Below are 20,862 nucleotides of genomic sequence, written 5' to 3'. Positions count from 1 at the left end.
AGCACTACGGGGTTCTTTTGGACTCTCTCTGGAGTAGACACTCATTCCCGGGGTGAGCGCTCTGTCTTCCGGAGAAACGGTGCCGTTTCCCTGCCCACTACCCGCCACAAATGCCAGCGCTCACGGAGAAACCGGGATCCAGGGCTCGAAACTTCCGGGCTTAAACCGAAATAGATCCAAGCACAGCTAAACATCGGGTTGCTCCCACGATGGCTCTTCCCGTTTCCTCGCCTACACCCAACGAATGAGAGTTTGCCCACCCTGGCAAAGGCCTCCGGGGCTGTGCTTCGGTTTCCTGTGTCCAACAGGCGGTTTCCACCAGAGTCGGCTTCCCTGGGGACTCAGACGGTAAGAATCCGTTTACAATGCAGGACACCCTGGTTCAATCCCTGATTTTGGAAGATCCCCTGGAGAAGGGAATGGCCACCCACTCCAGTATTCTTACCTGGAGAATCATTGGACGGTGAGCCTGGGAGGCTACAGTCCCTAGGGACACAAAGAGTTGAACACGACTGAACGACATTGACTTCAGTTTAAGTGAGTATAGCTCGTTTGAGTGTTTTCTTTAAATGGTTATTTTTATTCACATTGTAAATTCAACAAATATACACTTGTTGTAAGAATAACTTCAGATCAGATCAGTCGCTCAGTCGTGTCCGACTCTTTGCAACCCCATGAATCGCAGCACGCCAGGCCTCCCTGTCCATCACGAACTCCCGGAGTTCACCCAGACTCACGTCCATCGAGTCAGTGATGCCATCCAGCCATCTCATCCTCTGTCGTCCCCTTCTCCTCCTGCCCCCAATCCCTCCCAGCATCAGAGTCTTTTCCAATGAGTCAGCTCTTCGAATGAGGTGGCCAAAGTACTGGAGTTTCAGCTTTAGCATCATTCCTTCCAAAGAAATCCCAGGGCTGACCTCCTTCAGAATGAACTGGTTGGATCTCCTTGCAGTCCAAGGGACTCTCAAGAGTCTTCTCCAACACCACAGTTCAAAAGCATCAATTCTTCGGCGCTCAGCCTTCTTCACAGTACAACTCTCATATCCATTCATAACCACAGGAAAAACCATAGCCTTGACTAGACGGACCTTTGTTGGCAAAGTAATGTCTCTGCTTTTGAATATGCTATCTAGGTTGGTCATAACTTTCCTTCCAAGGAGTAAGTGTCTTTTAATTTCATGGCTGCAGTCACCATCTGTAGTGATTTTGGAGCCCAGAAAAATAAAGTCTGACACTGTTTCCACTGTTTCCCCATCTATTTCCCACGAAGTGGTGGGACCAGATGCCATGATCTTCATTTTCTGAATGTTGAGCTTTAAGCCAACTTTTCCACTCTCCACTTTCACTTTCATCAAGAGGCTTTTGAGTTCCTCTTCACTTTCTGCCATAAGGGTGGTGTCATCTGCATATCTGAGGTTATTGATATTTTTCCTGGCAATCTTGATTCCAGTTTGTGTTTCTTCCAGTCCAGCGTTTCTCATGATTGTAATCTGCATATAAGTTAAATAAACAGGGTGACAATATACAGCCTTGACGAACTCTTTTTCCTAGTTGGAACCAGTCTGTTGTTCCATGTCCAGTTCTAACTATTGCTTCCTGACCTGCATACAAATTTCTCAAGAGGCAGATCAGGTGGTCTGGTATTCCCATCTCTTTAAAAATTTTCCACAGTTTATTGTGATCCACACAGTCAAACGCTTTGGCATAGTCAATAAAGCAGAAATAGATGTTTTTCCGGAACTCTCTTGCTTCTTCCATGATCCAGCGGATGTTGGCAATTTGATCTCTGGTTCCTCTGCCTTTTCTAAAACCAGCTTGAACATCTGGAAGTTCACGGTTCACGTATTGCTGAAGCCTGGCTTGGAGAATTTTGAGCATTACTTTACTAGTGTGTGAGATGAGTGCAACTGTGCGGTAGTTTGAGCATTCTTTGGCATTGCCTTTCTTTGGGATTGGAATGAAAACTGACCTTTTCCAGTGCTGTGGCCACTGCTGAGTTTTCCAAATTTGCTGGCATATTGAGTGCAGCACTTTCACAGCATCATCTTTCAGGATTTGGAATAGCTCAATTGGAATTCCATCACCTCCACTAGCTTTGTTCGTAGTGATGCTTTCTAAGGCCCACTTGACTTCACATTCCAGGATGTCTGGCTCTAGATCAGTGATCACACCATCGTGATTATCTGGGTCGTGAAGCTCTTTTTTGTACATTTCTTCTGTGTATTCTTGCCACCTCTTCTTAATATCTTCTGCTTCTGTTAGGTCCATACCATTTCTGTCCTTTATCAAGCTCATCTTTGCATGAAATGTTCCTTTGGTATCTCTGATTTTCTTGAAGAGATCCCTAGTCTTTCCCATTCTGTTGTTTTCCTCTATTTCTTTGCACTGGTCACTGAGGAAGGCTTTCTTATCTCTTCTTGCTATTCTTTGGAACTCTGCATTCAGATGTTTATATCTTTCCTTTTCTCCGTTGCTTTTCGTTTCTCTTTTCACAACTATTTGTAAAGCCTCCCCAGATAGCCATTTTGCTTTTTTGCATTTCTTTTCTATGGGAATGGTCTTGATCCCTGTCTTCTGTACAATGTCACGAACCTCATTCCATAGTTCATCAGGCACTCTATCTATCAGATCTAGGCCCTTAAATCTATTTCTCACTTCCACTGTATAATCATAAGGGATTTGATTTAGGTCATACCTGAATGGTCTAGTGGTTTTCCCTACTTTCTTCAATTTAAGTCTGAATTTGGCAATAAGGAGTTCATGGTCTGAGCCACAGTCAGCTCCTGGTCTTGTTTTTGCTGACTGTATAGAGCTTCTCCATCTTTGGCTTCAAAGAATATAATCCATCTGATTTCGGTGTTGACCATCTGGTGATGTCCATGTATAGAGTCTTCTCTTGTGTTGTTGGGTGTTTGTTATGACCAGTGCATTTTCTTGGCAAAACTCTATTAGTCTTTGCCCTGCTTCATTCTGTATTTCAAGGCCAAATTTGCCTGTTACTCCAGGTGTTTCTTGACTTCCTACTTTTGCATTCCAGTCCCCTATAATGAAAAGGACATCTTTTTTGGGTGTTAGTTGTAAAAGGTCTTGTAGGTCTTCATTTGAACCGTTCAACTTCAGCTTCTTCAGCATTACTGGTTGGGGCATAGACTTGGATTACTGTGATATTGAATGGTTTGCCTTGGAAACGAACAGAGATTATTCTGTTGTTTTTGAGATTGCATCCAAGTACTGCATTTTGGGCTCTTTTGTTGACCACTATGGCCACTCCATTTCTTCTGAGGGATTCCTGCCCGCAGTAGTAGATATAATGGTCATCTGAGTTAAATTCACCCATTCCAGTCCATTTCAGTTCGCTGATTCCTAGAATGTCAACATTCACTCTTGCCATCTCTTGTTTGACCACTTCCAATTTGCCTTGATTCATGGACCTGACATTCCAGGTTCCTATGCAATATTGCTCTTTACAGCATCGGACCTTGCTTCTATCACCAGTCACATCCACAGCTGGGTATTGTTTTTGCTTTGGCTCCATCCCTTCATTCTCTCTGGAGTTATTTCTCCACTGATCTCCAGTAGCATATTGGGCACCTACTGACCTGGGGAGTTTCTCTTTCAGTATCCTATCATTTTGCCTTTTCATACTGTTCATGGGGTTCTCAAGGCAAGAATGCTGAAGTGGTTTGCCATTCCCTTCTCCAGTGGACCATATTCTGTCAAATCTCTCCACCATGACCCGCCCGTCTTGGGTTGCCCCACGGGCATGGCTTAGTTTCATTGTCTAACTCAATGAGAATAACTTATCCCTCTCCAAATCAGAAATATATGAAGAATAAAAGAAGAGTTCTTCTGCCTCCATTCCCACTCCACCGCTGACACACTTTATATGTTACACATAAGAGGTGGTGGCTGCTTAGGAGTGTGATCAGCGACGTGAGAAAACTAAGGGACCCAGGAAACCCCGCCTCCTGCCCTGCCTGACAATGTCTGCCCTCTCTGGGCTATGGGAAAAGGGTGAAGGCAAAGAAAAGGAAAATAACACTCTTATTTGTAGAAATTTTACCTCAGGATGGGACACTCTGGTTAACCTAGGCAGACTATGCAGTTGGTGATAGAGAGCTAAGGGGGTCTTCCCTGGCACAAAATCCAAGGTGGATTTCACCTCATTTTCTGAGGTGAGAGTGAGCTGAGTGGATCAAAGGAGAGGAGCAGAGAGCAAGCAAGAGCGTTGAGCACCCACGGGAGTCAACCGTATTGGAGTCTCCTCAGGGCCTTAGGAGAACTGCCCTGAGGTTATGGGTGGGACATATGGAGGCTAAAAAATCGGATATCGTTCTGTGGAGATGGAGACCAGGTGGCTCCCCAGGGGGTTCCATGGTGTAATGGTGAGCACTCTGGACTCTGAATCCAGTGATCCGAGTTCAAATCTCGGTGGGACCTTTCTGCCTAGGTAGAACACTTTTTCTAATAGGGAACCCTAGTTAAAAGAACACTTTTTCTAATAGAGAACCCTATTCCCCTAATAGGACCCGCCTTCCGGCTCCCGCAACCCTTAGTGGCGTGGTTCACATGGACACGGCGGACAGGTGTGGGACTGACCCGGGGCATCCTCGATGGACCCGGGCGGCTCTGCCAATCGCTGGCCATCAGAGCCCAGCCCCTCCTCTGCCCTCCAAGCCCCGGCCAGGGGCGCAGCGGCCCAGCCAGTGCCTCCCTCTCGTCGTGTCCCCTGGGTCTCCGGAGCGAAAGGCAGAGGCTGAGCTCACGGAGTCCTGCCCCGCAAGGGGGCTTCGCACTGCCCGTCTTGTAACTGTACGGTTGTCCCTGTGAGTAAATGGGTGCCAGGGATGAGCTGCCATGTTTGATATTCACATATTAGATGATACCTAAAAACATTTACCCCCACGTTGAAAGGTGAATATAAGTAACTATGATTTCTATAATTAAAATACTTATTAATCTTCATTGAAAAAATGTTATATGGTATATTTAAATTTCTGTGACACATAAATTTGAATATTATAAATGTAAATATTTTTTTGGAGTTAGAGTTTGCTTATGGGAATCAGGACTTTCCTGGTGGCTCAGATGGTAAAGCGTCTGTCTACAATGCAGGAAACCTGGGTTCGATCCCTGGGTCGGGAAGATTCCCTGGAGAAGGAAACGGCAACCCACTCCAGTACTCTTGCCTAGAAAATCCCATGGACGGAGGAGCCTGGTGCAGGCTACTGCCCATGAGGTCGCAAAGAGTCGGACAGGACTGAGCGACTTCACTTTCACTTTCACTTTATGGGAATCAAAGCAATACAGGAAATTTAGGCAGTTCACTTTCATTAGGATTTTGAATAGAAAATAAATGCAAGACTTCTACAATCTATAATAATATGGCACCAATATTTTCCACATTTTTAGAAAATCTGAAAGTCAACATGAAGTAGTTTTTAGACCAAAATTATTAAAGCTGGGTAAGGTATACCAGGAGTCATCTCTGAGAGTATGACAGGACAAATATTTTCTATACAATTATACATCTATTATTAGAATTATCTAGAGTGTTAAAAGGAGAAGGCAATGGCACCCCACTCCAGTACTCTTGCCTGGAGAATCCCATGGATGGAGGAGCCTGGTGGGCTGCAGTCCATGGGGTTGCTAAGAGTCGGACACGACTGAGCGACTTCACTTTCACTTCTCACTTTCATGCATTGGAGAAGGAAATGGCAACCCACTCCAGTGTTCTTGCCTGGAGAATCCCAGGGACGGGGGAGCCTGGTGGGCTACCATCTATGGGGTCGCACAGAGTCGGACATGACTGAAGCGACTTAGCAGCAGTAGCAGCAGAGTGTTAAAAGTATTCAAGATTCATCCTTACTATCAATTTGAAATTTTTTCTTATATGTAGCATGGAGAGCACTAATTTATCTAAATCTATATGTTTTTTTATATTCCTGAGTTACATTTCAGGAAAACAGAAAGTTCAAGGGGAAAAAAAAAAAAAACCCAACAACCCACATGTGTTCTATTCACTGAGATAGAAAAGGTGGTTCACTACCCCACTTTGGAGAGAGGGAGAGTGGAATATGTGTGGTAAAGCTGGATGCCTCTGTGCTTGAATTCAGACTGGACCTGGGACTGGGTCAAGGCCAGAACAACACAAGACTAGGCATTATTATCCTGGGGCTTAGACCCACCTGACAGCACCCACTCAACAGTCCTGGAAAGCTCTTGAGGATACTCCCCCTCCCTTGGACGAGTTTCCCATCTGGTTCTCTATTCCACCAGCCACAGAGAAGGACTTTTCACCTCTGTGTCCTGACAGAACACTTTATGATCCCTGCAGGACACAGGGAGCCAGGCAAGAGAGAAGGGGGCAGTTGCACGGACCCGATGGTGCCGGGGTCCAGCCCCGGTGGATACAGGGAATTCGAAGCGGGGACAGTGTCGGCGAGGATCAGGAAACAATTGCTTAAATAAACGTTAATTAAGGATATAAAGAGTGGTTAAATAAGGATCGCTCAGTGAGGAAATTCAGTGGAGCAAAGAGGCTGAATAATTCAGCCAAAAGGTGAGAGAAAGAATGACATGAGGAGACCAAGTTTCGGTGAACAAGGCCTGCACTTTATTTTCCGAAGTAGTTTTTATACCTTAAGTTATGCATAGAGGATAATGGGGGAAGGGGTAGAGTTATGCAGTAATCTAGGCTTTCTTCCTGCAAACTTATCATATGCAAAAGTTTAGGTGATTTTCATCATCTTCTGGCCCAGAGGCCTGTTAACATTTTAAGACCCTTTCTTCAGAAAACTTATTTTTCTCTAAAGGTGGTTAGTCAGGCGCCACCCTCCAAAAGCATTAGATAGTTGCATTCCTATAGGGCAAAGGTGTGGTGGACTATAACAAGAAAAAGAATTAACTCAAGGGTCCAAGGTTACAAACATTAACACTACTACTTACACCAATTATATTAATCAACGCACTGCCAGGGACACAGTAGGTAAGGGATATGGAAACTTAGCAGCAAACATTGGCCCAAAAAGTGAAAAACCCTTCACCAATACAATTTCTAATCAATCTTTTAACTGCTCAAAGGAATCTGTATTCAGACAGTTTAGAACATCTCATGCCTCTCATGGTTGGGAGGCTCTGAACAATCACATGTGGCCTGAAGAACCTATTCAGGAGAGAGATGGTGGTGGGGGACAGCCCCCATAAAGTCAGCGGTGTCGGTGAGAGCACAAAGCAGTAAAGTAGGCAGACTCTGGTTTTGGGGGTAGATGCTCGAGAATTTCCAGGGGGACTCCTGAGGTTCCATCCCGCCTTTGCGTATGCCAAGCCTCCTTCCTCATGACCTTTGCCACAGGTGGAGTTCCTCACACTGGCTCCTGGCACAATGGATTTCCAGCAAAGTAGCGGGGAAATCCCATACAGAGAGGAGCCTGACTGGCTACAGTTCATGGGGTTGAACAGAGTAGGACATGACTGAGCCAGTGGGGGTGAGGATAAGGTGGTTCCACCAATCAGACTGATCAAAACACCACTGACTGCCCACCAAAGCAACCTGTAAGAGGCCAGAGGGCAGCCAGTGCTGCAGAGGGCAGAGGATCAAAGCCTAGACTATCCTACAAGCACAGGGCATGACAGGCCTGCCTGCACTTGGAAAAGAGGTGAATAAAACACCATCTAAGTTATTCTCTTAAAAAGCCTCTCAGTAGGAGCATTGGTGGTTCAGTGGTAGAATTCTCGCCTATCACGCGGGAGACCCAGTTTGATTCCTAGTGAATGCATTGCGGTCGTTTTTGTTTGGGGCTTCCCTGGTGGCTCAGATGGTAAAGAATTTGCCTGCAATACAGGAGACCTGGGTTGGGAAGATCCCCTGGAGAAGGAAATGACAACCCACTCCAGTAGTCTTGCCTGGAGAATCCCATGGACAGAGGAGCATGGTGGGCTACAGTCCAAAGGGATCTCAAAAAGTCTGACACGACTGAACGACTAACACACATACCCTCTCTACATCCAAGAGAGACCAGATTCCAGGTTCCTGAGGGGCAAGAGGGCCCTCTTCTGGACGGCCAAGCTGTTCCTGTCCTTGGAAGACAGGTCGCACAGAAGATAGCTTTGAGAGGGACTCCAAAGTAAAGGAACGATCCTGAGATGTTGGCATGTTATTATCAAGTGATGTCATAACTCTTACATAAAGAAAGAATATGATGTTAACTGCCCACGTAGGTACAGAATATACCATCTTGCAAACTTTTGGTATCTTTCAAAAGCTTTTGGTTTTGGTTTTGAATGAAGTTTTGGAACTGAAGCCCCACATTCTCTTTGAATGGAAACTGTAAGTAAGACTCTGGGTTTACCATGCCAGGAGAAAAGAGTGGAGGCCAGAGCTGGCCAGCACAGGCTATTCACGGCATCTCAGCTCCAACAGCCAGCCTGAGGTCCAGGACCCTGAGGCCCGGACTCAGTGGCATTTAGAAACTCTGTGCAGAAATGTTCTGCCCTGGACCTTTAAGCAAAATACTGTTCCGATCCGGGCAGGAAGAGAGTGACTTGTGTAAGTGCAGACGCTGGAAGAAAGCAAGTTTTCCCTGACCAGGAATCAAACTAGGGGCCGCAGCGCTGAGAGCATCGAATCCTTGCCACTAGACCACCAAGGAACTGTGAAGAAAAAGGTTATTTCGCTTCCTCAGGAGAAAGATGAGTGTTAGATGAATCGTCAGAAAGCAGAAAAGGAAATACCTCAGCGGCCTACAGCTGAGTCTGCTGCCTCACCCCTTGCCTTTCGCCTTTGCCGATGCAAATGCGGTGGGGCGGTGGGGCGGTGGGGTTGGGGGAGGTGGGGGGAGGGCAACCTGTTTCCGCCCGGTTTCGAACCGGGGACCTTTCGCGTGTAAGGCGAACGTGATAACCACTACACTACGGAAACCGGCCCACCTCCGTTACTTAACACTGTATCCATGAAATACCGAATGCTGCCACCAGCATCCAGACCACCAAATGGTAACATTCAAACAGGAACCTTGAAGCCCTGCTTTAGGGCTCCTCATCTTCCCTCAAGTGAGGACCCTCGGGCCCCCACAGGCTGCATTCGGGGTCCCGCATCCAACGCAGAGTCCTCAGACCCTTAACTCCGCACCCGAGCTCAGGGGTCGCCCCAGCCTATTGCCGAGCTCCCGGAAGCCGCAGGAGGCGGGGACGGTGGATGCGTCCGAGGCCAGGAGATTCCGTGGCCGAGCAGTGTGGACGCCGCCCCTCCCGCTCTGCGGTCCCGCGCCGCGGTGGCCCTTGTCATGGCGCAGGCTGTCAGCACTCTGGGCTCTCAGGAATGATCGATGCTTCCAATCCCCCGGGACCCGCCCTCTCCGCTGCTCCTTTGTACCTGACTCCTGTGCTCTTTCTCTGCGTTCCGGCTCGCCGCTGGACTTTCTGGTGTTCTACTGGCAAAAGGGAGGCTCTTTGGTGGTCTCTAAAATGCCACCCCACCGTCCCTGGGTGGGCTCGAACCATCAACCTTTACGGTTAACAGCCAAACGCGCTAGTCGACTGCGCTAGGAAGACAGCAGTACCGGCCTTTCCTGGAGTCTGTGGAGTTGACACTTCTTTCTAGGATAAGACCCCTGCCCCCAGGGAAACTGTGCCACTTCCATGCCCTCTACCGACCACAGATGCCAGAGCCCCCAGAGATACCAGGAGCCAGGGCTCCAATCCTGCGGGCTTGAACCGAAATAGATCCAAGGACAGCTGAACACACGGTGGGCTCCCATGATGGCTCTTCCCACGTCCTCGCCTACACCCAACGAATCAGAGTTTGCCCACCCTGGCATAGGCCTCCGGGGCTGTGTTAGGTTTCCTGTGTCCACCAGGCGATTTCCACCAGAGTGGGCTTCCCTGGGGCTCAGACGGTAAGAATCCGCCTGCAATGCAGGACACCCGGGTTCAAACCCTGGTTTGGGACTATCCCCTGGAGGAGGGCATGCAACCTACTCCAGTATTCTTGCCTAGAGAATCCCCATGGACAAGGAGCCTGGCGGGCTAAGTCCATGGGGTGACAAAGAGTCGGACAGGACTTAGCGACTAAGCACAGAGGTCGCGGGGATGGTCGCTCTGTGTCTGCACGCCAGCGACAGAGTCGGGCACTCACTGGGATGCTCTAGGATGAATACATTGTCTTCTTTAGCCCTTCGTCCCATGAAGACCGTTGAGAAGGGAAATACAGACAAGTTTTCGAAGTGGATGGTTCTTTTTAAAAAGCCTTTATCCCAGTTTTGGAATCTGCAGCGCTAGCTGGATGGAGCTCCTGCATCCCAGCCTGTGTAGGCTGCGTTCTGTGAGGTCCGCCTGGGAGTGGGAAAGGGTCAAAACCAAGCTGGGAAGGCTGGTTTGGGAGGAAGGCATTGAAACCTCCCAGGAGACTTGGGCAGGAATCCTTAGAGCTGAACATTGCTCCACTCCAGGTAGCAGAGTGGGGAAGGAGGGAGAGGGCTGGTGCAGGGAAGAATCAAGGAGGCCTAAGGAGAGGGGAGGAAGGAGAGAATAAAAGAATTTGTGCTTCTACCCTTCCCCCCTCCCTCTCTTGCCTTCTCTCCTCTTCTTGGTCTTCTTCCCATCCCTACAACTGAGAAATCTTGATACACCCACTTCTGAGAAGAGAGACCCAACTATCTGTGCACAAATTCTGGGTTGTAAAAATAGTTCTGTCCTTATGTGGCCTTAGACAAATAAAGAAAATTTCTTGTGCCTCCCTTCTTTCTGCTTTAAAATGGGAGGAATGTAAGCATTTGTTGTCAGATGTGCCTGGGTTTAGAAACTACTGGATGAATCATGTTATCAGCTGTGAAATCATATTGTTGTCACTATTCTTAGAATCTGACAAACTCTATCCTTATATATTTCACCTTAAATTAACTTGATACTTCTAGAAAGTTCTGTAAATGGAATCAAGACAAAGGCTCCTGTGATTGCTCTTGCAGTTTGCTCCGATACAGCTGGACCACCTTTCATTGCCAGTTCTCTGCTTGCAGATCAGGACCGATGGGCAGGCTGGAGGAAAAGGGAAGAACACACATCTCCACCCATCCCAGTTCTAACCTCACCTGATTCTTTCTTTGCCCTTGTGAGAGCCCTGTTCTCCAGGTTTCCTGGCCATTCTGCGATCTCTCAACATACTTTCTATGGATTTCTTTTCTTCCTTTATGAGTCAGAGTCCATTTCAGGTCCTGTACCCATAAACCTTGACCTTTCTTCAATTTTCCTGGAGGAGTACTTTGTCTTGTTTATTACCACTCAACATCTTGATTTTCAAAAAGAAGTTTCATCTTTTCACTCTGGAGCTGTGAACTTCCTCCTCATAATAAGAGCTTCCCCTTTGCCTCCTTCCTCCTCGAGTCAACCTCTCCGTCCAGTCTTTTGGAACAAAATACATCTCCAGGCAACACTAGCCATCTTTCTGTGTTTTTTGGCTGGCCAAAAACTAGTGCTATTTTTTTCTGTTCTGTGTATTGGATTAGGGAGGAAACAGTTTTAGGATACAATGAAGAACTAAAGATTATTAGTCTGAGCCCTGATAGGATTTATACCTATTATACATGCAAATATTTAACGTGGTGGTATTTTGGGTACATAAGTACTGTCTGTACTGTAAGACAACTTGGATGTGCATCCTCTATGATTCAACAATCAGTGCTCTTGGGTACCTTGATATTTGTATGCCTTTTTTTAAACTGCAATTTCTGGGTTTGATATGTTAATGGGAGAGAAACTGACTTGACCGACCTGACCAAAGAGTCTGTGACTGCCTAAGTGTCAGAGCTGTGCCTCATGTTCTCCTCGACATGTGGTTGATTTTGAGTCACCCCAGGTGAGTTTGGGTCTTCCCTAGTGGCTCAGCGGGTAAAGAATCTGCCTGCAATGCAAGAGACCCAGGTTAAATCCCTGGGTTGGGAAGATCCCCTGGAGAAGGGAATGGCCACCCACTCCAGTATTCTTGCCTAGAGAATCTCTTGGAACCTGGCATGCTCCAGTCCATGGGGTCACAAAGTCAAACAAGACTGAGCGAAGTTCCCTTCACTTCTAGGTGAGTATAGCTAGTTTGTCTGAGTGTTTGATGTAAATGGTTATTTTTACTTATATTGCAAATCTAACAAATATACACTTGCTGTGAGAAAACTTTACCCCTCCCATATCAGAAATGTATGAAGAAAAGGAGAGTTCTCCTGCCTCCATTGCCACTCCACTGCTGACACACTTTACATGTTACAGATAAGAGGTGCTGGCAGCGGTTTTGGAGGGTAATCTGTACTATGGGAAAACTAAGGGACCCAGGAAATCCCACCTCCTGCCCTGACAACCATCTGCCCTCTTGAAGCAATGAGAAAAAGTGAAAGCAAGGAAAAGGCAAATAACACTCTTATTTGCAGAAGTTTTACCTCAAGATGGGACATTCTGCTTAACCAGGGCAGAATATGTGGTTGATGATGGAGAGCTAGGGGGCTCTTCCCTGGCACAAAACCCAAAGTGGATTTTACCTCATTTTCTGAGGTGAGAGTGAACTGAGCCTATCAGAGGAGAGGAGCAGAAAGAAAGCAAAGGGATGAGTGTCAACTGTGTTCAAGTTTTGGGAGTAGGAATGGGGCATATGGAAGCTGAAGAAGCAGATGCCCTTTCCCTGGCAGGGGAGAGAAGGGAGCTGCCAAAGAGGTTCCATGGTGTAATGGTGAGGACCCTGGATCCAGCGATCCGAGTTCAAATCTCGTGAGACCTTTCTGATTAATTAGAAACAATGTCCCTGTGAGTAAATGGTGACATGGAGGGCCTGCGATGTTGCTAATCAGCCGGGAATCCCGACAGCTTTCGGGTGGAGAGTTCCATACCTGAATGGGAAGAACTGCGTTTTATTCAAGTTCTCTACTCTTCCGAATTTTTATTTGCCCAGTCTCAGTTTATTATGATTTTATTCAGAGTTTCTCACTCTTAAGTCTCCGTTGGACATGCAAAGCCGCTGTTCAGTCAAGATTCGAACCTTCACTCATGGAATCCTGTGCCTTGGTCCCAAGCTCAGACCGAAAGAGGAGCGAGGGTAGCATATTCCGGCGTCTGAGGAGACCCAGGTCCCTGACCCAGGGCCGCCCGGCCAGGCTGCTCCGTGGACGAAGGGGAGATGAGCCGTTGGGAGTCTGAAGCGGGGGGCTGGGTTCCCTTCGTTCTGCCGAGACTCTGCTCCACTGAGATGATTTCTCACGACGTGAGCGAATGGAAACACTTGTGTCCTCTACTGCTCGGGAGAAAAACACTGATGAGGCCCGTGATGGACCTGAATAGCTAGTTAAAGTTTTCCCTTCGAGGTGCTAAGAAGCATCACTCTGATACTTATAATTTGGAACTTTCAGTGGTTACAAAGGACTCAATGACGCAGCTGTCATTGTAGGACAAGAAACAAAGGTGTGAGGCTGGCGAAAAGATCCGAGGAAGGCAAAGATCAGGAGGGAACACAGGATGAGCCAGAAGGGAGAAAGGGATTGGAAGGGAGAGGAGTGGGTGGTCTCTGGGTTGGGGTGACCACAGTGTCTCACTCTGGTGTTCCCACCCTTTACTGAAGTGTCCCAGGACCCGATTCACCCCAAATCGCAAAGCTGCTGGAGTGGCATTTGTTCTGGCAAAGTTCCCTTTGCGGTTCTGTGTGGAGCAGTGAGGTGGGCTGTGTGGGTCTGCAGGTGAGTGGAAGTCTTGGCTGTTGCCTTGTAGATGACTGGCGAGCAGGAAACACACACACTCCACTTTCCCCTTTGCAGGCCAGTCTGCAGCGTCTGGGGTGGGAAACTGGAAAATCGCAAGGTCAATATTTATTTAGAGATAAGGAGATATATAGCCAAACATGCAGTGAAAGGGGTTATCCCTGGAAAAAAGGAACATGAGAAGGGATCAAGAGACTACTGTTTTGGGGCATGTGTATCTTTGTACTACATATATATTTTCTAAAGTTCATTGCTTGTATTTTGAATTTAAACATATGTATCACTTTTTAAAAATTCTGGGTCTCGTGTCATGTGTAGGGGAATATTTTCCAGTGTAAAACCATGATTTTTTTTTAAGTTCAGCATTCTTGAAGCAAGGAGTTGGACCATTATTGCTGTTTTGTTGAGCTGATCAGATCAGCTGATAAACTCAGATCCTTCCAGTCCAGGCGATTACTGCTGATCAAACAGGATTGCTTTACTCTCTCTTGGAGGCTCCACAGACACTGCAAGCCATCAGTAACTTAAATAAAACCACACCCAGACTTTATGCAGTGTTGTGCCAAAATGTAAAAGCTTACACTCAATGATGACATGCAAAGTGCCATGTGCCCAGGCATGGTCTACAAGTTTTACATGGGTGCACTTATTTAATCCTTTCAACAGGCTTCTATCATATCACCATCCTCATTTCATATATGAGAAAACTGAGACATGGAAAGCTTATCGAACTTGTTCAATTGCTCAGTCAGTGCGTAGCATCTGAAAGGAGGAATTTGATCTGAAGCCCACTTGGGTCCACAAGATACGCTGCCAATCAAAGAGAAACACAAGCGGTAAAAATGCTTGACAGAAATTTAAGCCTGAATATTTCTTTTGGTAAAACAACAAGGAGGAGTCATGTAACAGCCATTAAACTGTACTAAATATCCTCATGACCCACTTGCCTCCCAAAGATCTTTCTTATCCCAACAGCATGCATGCGTGCTAAGTTGCTTCAGTCGAGTCTGGCTCTTGTGACCCTATGGACTGTAGCCCCCCAGGCTCCTCTGTCCATGAGATTCTCCAGGCAAGAATACTGGAGTGGGTTGCCATGCCCTCCTCCAGGGAATCCTCCCAATTTGGGAATCAAACCCACATGTCTTATGTCTCCTGCATTAACAAGCAGGTTCTTTACCACTAGCCCCACCTGTGAACCCATTCCAACAGCAGTTCCTGCCAATTCTCCAACTTAAACACAATTCCTGCCAGAACTAGGTTTCCTCTCCCCTTCATCTCTTCCTCTCACCTACCTCATACCTCTTTCATAGCTCTTCTCTTCTTTCACGTCCAGGTCATTCATTTTCTAAATTAAAAAATGTTAACTACATATAAAGAAGTAAACAAGCAGTCATCCATAGTTCCAATTCCTGAAATTAACTACTATTAACATCTTTATGTATTTTCTTCAAATCTATTTTTAAGTTATTTACATTTTTTGCAAAACTTTTATGTGCTGATTATATAAAATTCAAATGCTGAAGAAAAAACAAATATGTAAAGTTTTGAAACCTCTTAAATTCAAAAATAACTTTTGTTAATGTAGGTAAATATTGATAGAGTTGTTTTCATATATCAACAGAAAAGCATCTACATATGCTTTTATAAAATGAGCTCTTACAGATTCTATTTCTATTTTAAAATATTCCACTTAATAGTACACATATTTAATGCAAGAAAATCAAAAATGCAAAAATTAAGAAATAGTTGAACTTTCAAGCAAATTGTTTATCATAAAAGAGAGGTTTCTGTGGTGGCTGAAGTTGTAGTAATGGTCGAGGTGGTACCTTCACCACTCCTCAAGGATTTCATGGTGGATTGAGAGGAGGTCATGAAGGCAAGGAGCTTGCAGATTTTGAATACAGGAAAGACAACAAACTAGCTGCATAGTCTACAAACAAGTCTTTGGAAATAGATGGATTTCTAGTTCTTCTTGGTCCTAAGAATTGGTTTCAATCTTTGAGAGGAATGAAGAGAATTTGCTGTATTATCTGTCATTAGCACTAGGTTGTTTGTTTTCCCGCTTAATTTCAAAGATACAATACAATACAATGCTCATCTTAAAACATGAGCATTAAATATATCTGGTATAACAGAAGGTTGCTGCTGCTACTGCTGCTAAGTCTCTTCAGTCATGTCCGACTCTATGCGACCCCATAGATGGCAGCCCACCAGGCTCCCCCGTCCCTGGCATTCTCCAGGCAAGAACACTGGAGTGGGTTGCCATTTCCCTCTCCAATGCATGAAAGTGAAAAGTGAAAGTGAAGTCACTCAGTCGTGTCCGACTCTTCATGACCCCATGGACTGCAGCCCACCAGGCTCCTCCATCCATGGGATTTTCCAGGCAAGAGTACTGGAGTGGGGTGCCATTGCCTTCTCCCAACAGAAGGTTAGGTAATTTCTTATGTATAGAACTCCAGTGGAAGTTGAAAGTATTTTTTCATCACTGAAAGGATCTATCTTATCACTAAATTGTATTTGGCAGTTGCTGCACGTTGCCTGCAAACAGGACTGTGAAATTGGGAAAGGAATACAAAGGCAGTATATTGTCACCCTGTTTATTTAACTTATATGCAGAGTAAACCATGCAAAATGCCAGGCTGGATGAGTTACAAGTGGGAATCAAGACTGCCAGGAGAAATATCAACAACCTCAGATATGCAGATGATACCACTCTAATGGCAGAAAGTGAAGAGGAACTAAAAAGCCTCCTGATAAAGGTGAAAGAGAGTGAAAGATCGGGCTTAAAAATCAACAAGAAAAACTAAGATCATGGCATCCAGTCCCATCACTTTATGGGAAATAGACAGGGAAAAGGTGGAAGCAGAGAGATTTTCTCTTCTTAGGCTCCAAAATGACTGTGGATGGTGACTGCAGCATGAAATTAGAAGATGCTTGCTTCTTAGAAGGAAAGCTATGACAAATCTAGACAGTGTATTAAAAAGCAAAGACATCACCTTACCATCAAAGGTCCATGTAGTCAAGGCTATGGTCTTTCCAGTAGTCATATACAGATATAAGAGTTGGACCATAAAGAAGGCTGAGCGCTGAAGAATTGATGCTTTGAAATTGTGGTACTGGTGAAGACTCTTGAGAGTCTCTTGGACAGTAAGATCACATCAGTCAATCCTAAAGGAAATCAATCCTGAATACTCATTGGAAGGAATGATGCTGAAACTCCAATACTTTGGCTACTTGATGTGAAGAACTGACTCATTGGAAAAGACCCTGATGCTGGGAAAGATTGAAGGCAGGAGGAGAGGAGAAGAGATCGACAGAGGATGCGATGGATTGATAGCATCACTGATTCAATGGACATGAGCCTGGGCAAACTCTGGAAGATAGTGACGGACAGGGAGGCCTGGCATGATGCAGTCCATGGGGTTGCAGAGTCAGATATGACTTAGCAACTGAACGACAACAGCAGGGCTGTGATGATACTGTGTTTTGAGCTACAGAAGGTTGTGTGTGTGTGTGTGGCAGGAAGGAGGTCAGTCTATCTTTCTTTTTCTTTCTTTTTTAGAAATCCTATAATATCCCTTTTGAGGCAACTTATTTTGTTAATTAAATAGGGTGCTGGATGGTAGAGAATTTTGTCAGTCAACTATGTACATATAGTAAATACTCTTTCTTAGGTAAAGGTAACATTTTTATATAGTTGTAAAATTCCAATTGGAAAAGACCCTAATGCTGGGAAGGATTGGGGGCAGAAGGAGAAGGGGACGACAGAGGATGAGATGGCTGGATGGCATCACCGACTCGATGGACATGGGTTTGGGTAGACTCTTGGAGTTGGTGATGGACAGGCAGGCCTGGCGTGCTTCGATTCATGGGATCACAAAGAGTCGGACATGACTGAGAGACTGAACTGAACTGACTGAAAATTCCAGTATATTCCATTGCCAAAGAAACATTAAGAATTTTGTACAACTGTATAAAAAGCAACTAACTTTTTAGAGAATAAACATTTTAGAGTTAGCAAAAAATAAAAAAGAACCCTGTAAAGGCTAACAACAACAATAGACATTTAAACATAACTTAAGACATTAAGACCTGGAACTACAGGGGCCAAATAGGAAAGCCAGGAGCATGGAGGGAAGGACTGTCATCCCTTCCTGACTACCTCGGGGATGGCATTCATAGATCTGTTCAGTCCCAGAAGCCTCTGAGATCCGAGTGGGTACTGAGAGTGTGAGTGGAGAGTGGGATGATGTTTAAGGGTAGGTCCAAAGAAAACTAATTAAAAAGCACAATATGCAAATGGAGTATCTAGGTCATTGAAAGTAAAAGTTGTACATCCTACTCATCCCCAACAGTGGGAAGTTTCCTTGGTCAAATATGAAATATATAAACCAAGACCAAAGTTAACTTTCAGTGCCTTACTGATTAGAAAACGGGTTTTTCGAGTTTCTAACAGATTTCCTCAGTCTCAAGGAAGTCTGTCCATGCTATTATGCTCTGCACTCCCAACAGATGAGTTTTTGACCAAAAAAAGCCAATCAAGAAATAACACCATGACTAGGGCCTGCTTGGATATTGGTTTCCAGGTCTGTCAGACACACTGAGTTTATTACAATGACATTAGGGTGGGTTTGTGGTTAGGAGCCCAATCTGATGAGGTGTGGCTGTGGGATTGGCGGAACTTGCTGCTATTCGCCTTCTGTTTGACCTTGGGCAACGCCAGTTTTGCAAGTGTGGTTGGGAAGATTCCCCTGGAGAAGGAAATGGCTACCCACTCCAGTATTCTGGCCTGGAGAATTCCATGGTCTGTATGGTCCATGGGGTCGCAAAGAGTCAGACATGACTGAGCGACTTTCACTTTCACATGAAAATAATAATAAGTACTTCATAAAGTTGTTGTGCAGATTAAATGAAATAATCTAATAATACACCTGACATACTGTGTGGCTTATATTAAATATGCTCTTGATAGGAAACAATTCAGCCTTTTGGACATTTGAATAATTTTTGTATTTGTGAATGTAATATCCTTCACAAAATAAATTCATATTAAAGAATTAAAAATTTTAAATGAAATTTATAAAATATATGCCCACAAAAAAGGGTTGCTTTTATGTAGCTTTGTTCACATTAGTCACTTGGTCAGTGTCCAGCTCTCTGCAACCCCATGGACTGTAGCTCGCCAGGCTCCTCTGTTCTTGGAATTCTCCAGACCATTTCCTTCTCCAGGGGATCTTCCTGACCCAGGGATTCAACCTGGGTCTCCTGCGTTGCAGGCAGATTCTTTACCGTCTGAGCCACAAGGGAAGCCCTCTAGACCCCCCAGTTGAAAACCATTCAAATATCCATCACAAGGTGAATGGATATAATTGTGATACAGTCATTCAAAGGAATATTACTCTTCTATAAAATGAAATGAATTCCTGATACTTGGCAATAATATGGATTGCTCTCAAAAGCGTCATGCTGGGTGATGAACAAGTACATACTCTGAATTTTGAGAACTGACAAAACTGGTCCATAGTGACAGGAACTAGATCACTGATCACCTAGGACAGGGAGTGGTAGGGAGATTGACTGCAAAGGAGCACAGGAGGACATTTTGGAGTAGTGGGGAAGTTCTTTTTTCTTGAACAGGGTAGTGGTTCCTTGGGTACATTGATTTGTCAAAAGTCATCAAACTTGAAATGGATGCATTATTCTCAAATTATATCTTAAGAAATTAATTTTTTAAAGTAATAAGAATCGTTCCAAGTTTTAATGTCTTAAATTAATTTTTAAAAATGTCATTATTTTCAAATTATATCTTAAGAAGTTAATTTTTTAAAATAGTAAGAATCGCCCCCATAGTTTCTACTTGCAAATACTTTGTGGATCAGAACTGAGAGTGAAGGGATTGGCAAAATAGGCCACATCTGCCACACTGGACCTGAGGTTTTCTTCTAAACTGTAGATCAATATTTTCAGATAGGGAAAAAACTAAGATTATATTTGAATAAAAAAAATGCCCTGTAGAATTCTTACTGCCATTTAAGGAGAAGGGATGTTTAGGAAACTTCCTAATTTGCCAGGTTACTGAAGCATGTCAGGTGCTCACTGGAAGCTTAGGAAAGAGAACTACTGCTTTCTGTCTAGGGAGGTAGTAAGAGAAAGTCTGAGAGAAAAGGTGAGGGGAAGACAGAACTGGATCTAGAAATACGAAGAGGCTGCTTGGGGTGCAAATGATAAGTGGGGTGGTACTTAGGGAATTCCCTAGAAATGATTGGGAAAGGAAATGGCAACCCACTCCAGAATTCTTGCCTGGAAAATCCTATGGACACAGGAGTCTGGTGGATTACAGTCCATGGAGTTGCAAAGAGTCGGACACGACTGAGCAGGCACACACTACCAATAATTCACTAGCGGTAAAAACAAACAAACAAACAAATACCACTTACCAGTGCAGAAGACTTAAAGAGATCCGAGCTTGACCCCTGGGTGAGAAAAATTCTCTGAAGAAAGAAATGACAATCCACTCCAGTATTCCTGCTTGAGAAATCTCTTGGACAAACCAGCCTCGTAGGCTATGGTTCATAGGGTTGCAAAAAATCAGACACCACTAAATCAGTTTAGGCCAGGACGAAGCAACTTGGTAATATGTGAAAGCAAGTCAGCTGACGATTCAAGAAATAACGTCCTAGATTAAAGGACAGAAAACCAGTAGGAAAAATGGTTTACTTGCAGTCTCTCACCGTCAGATGAAAAAACTGGTCACATTACGGCTCTTGGCTCCTCTGCAAATCTGATTACAGTTACAACCTCAGGAGCTTACATACACAAAACATTCTCAGTAGCACAAAACTTCTGCTGCACACCTATGTGATAACTGATAAATCACCTTATTGCATAAAAATAAAATAGAAAGCTAACATTAATCAATGAAGTCTGTTTTTGTATGCATGAAAAAACCAAAGGAAAACGCGATGCATATTCACCCAGTATCTCAATTCCCCATTTGGGAAAATCGCATAAGCATCAACAAATCGGGAGTATATTCTACTAATATCAACATGACATCACCCCCTTTACAATTATATTGGTTTCCAAATACATAACATCGCATTTTGCCCGCCCCACCTCAACCTCATATGCCCTACAC

The 20,862-nt window shown here is 44.9% G+C and overlaps 1 long non-coding RNA gene and 2 other non-coding genes across 8 annotated transcripts in view; 1 reads left to right on the top strand and 2 right to left on the bottom strand.

The window, feature by feature from the left end:
- Positions 1-4,368: 4,368 nt before the first annotated feature.
- On the top strand, positions 4,369-4,440 carry TRNAQ-CUG (transfer RNA glutamine (anticodon CUG)). Its single transcript has one exon. It is a non-coding gene; the product is annotated as a tRNA-Gln (tRNA).
- Positions 4,441-8,847: 4,407 nt separating this feature from the next.
- TRNAV-UAC (transfer RNA valine (anticodon UAC)) lies at positions 8,848-8,920 on the bottom strand. The gene has a single exon. It is a non-coding gene; the product is annotated as a tRNA-Val (tRNA).
- Positions 8,921-12,868: 3,948 nt separating this feature from the next.
- LOC101907327 (uncharacterized) overlaps positions 12,869-20,862 on the bottom strand; it is an 8,100-nt gene continuing 106 nt past the window's right edge. The window contains exons 1-3 of one of the 6 annotated variants that reach the window (XR_009493864.1): positions 15,017-20,850; positions 13,609-14,534; positions 12,869-13,264 (exon numbers count right to left, since the gene is read on the bottom strand). This is a non-coding gene — a long non-coding RNA (uncharacterized lncRNA). Of the gene's footprint in view, positions 14,535-15,016; positions 20,851-20,862 lie in introns of those variants that run through there. The other 5 variants (XR_009493866.1, XR_009493867.1, XR_805387.4 and 2 more) reach the window with 5 other exon arrangements.

The sequence above is a fragment of the Bos taurus genome, chromosome 3 (genome assembly GCF_002263795.3).
Source record: "Bos taurus isolate L1 Dominette 01449 registration number 42190680 breed Hereford chromosome 3, ARS-UCD2.0, whole genome shotgun sequence".
Classification (NCBI taxonomy): domain Eukaryota; kingdom Metazoa; phylum Chordata; class Mammalia; order Artiodactyla; family Bovidae; genus Bos; species Bos taurus.
Note: the sequence above shows the minus strand (reverse complement) of the source record. Positions and strands in the feature narration are given on the sequence as shown.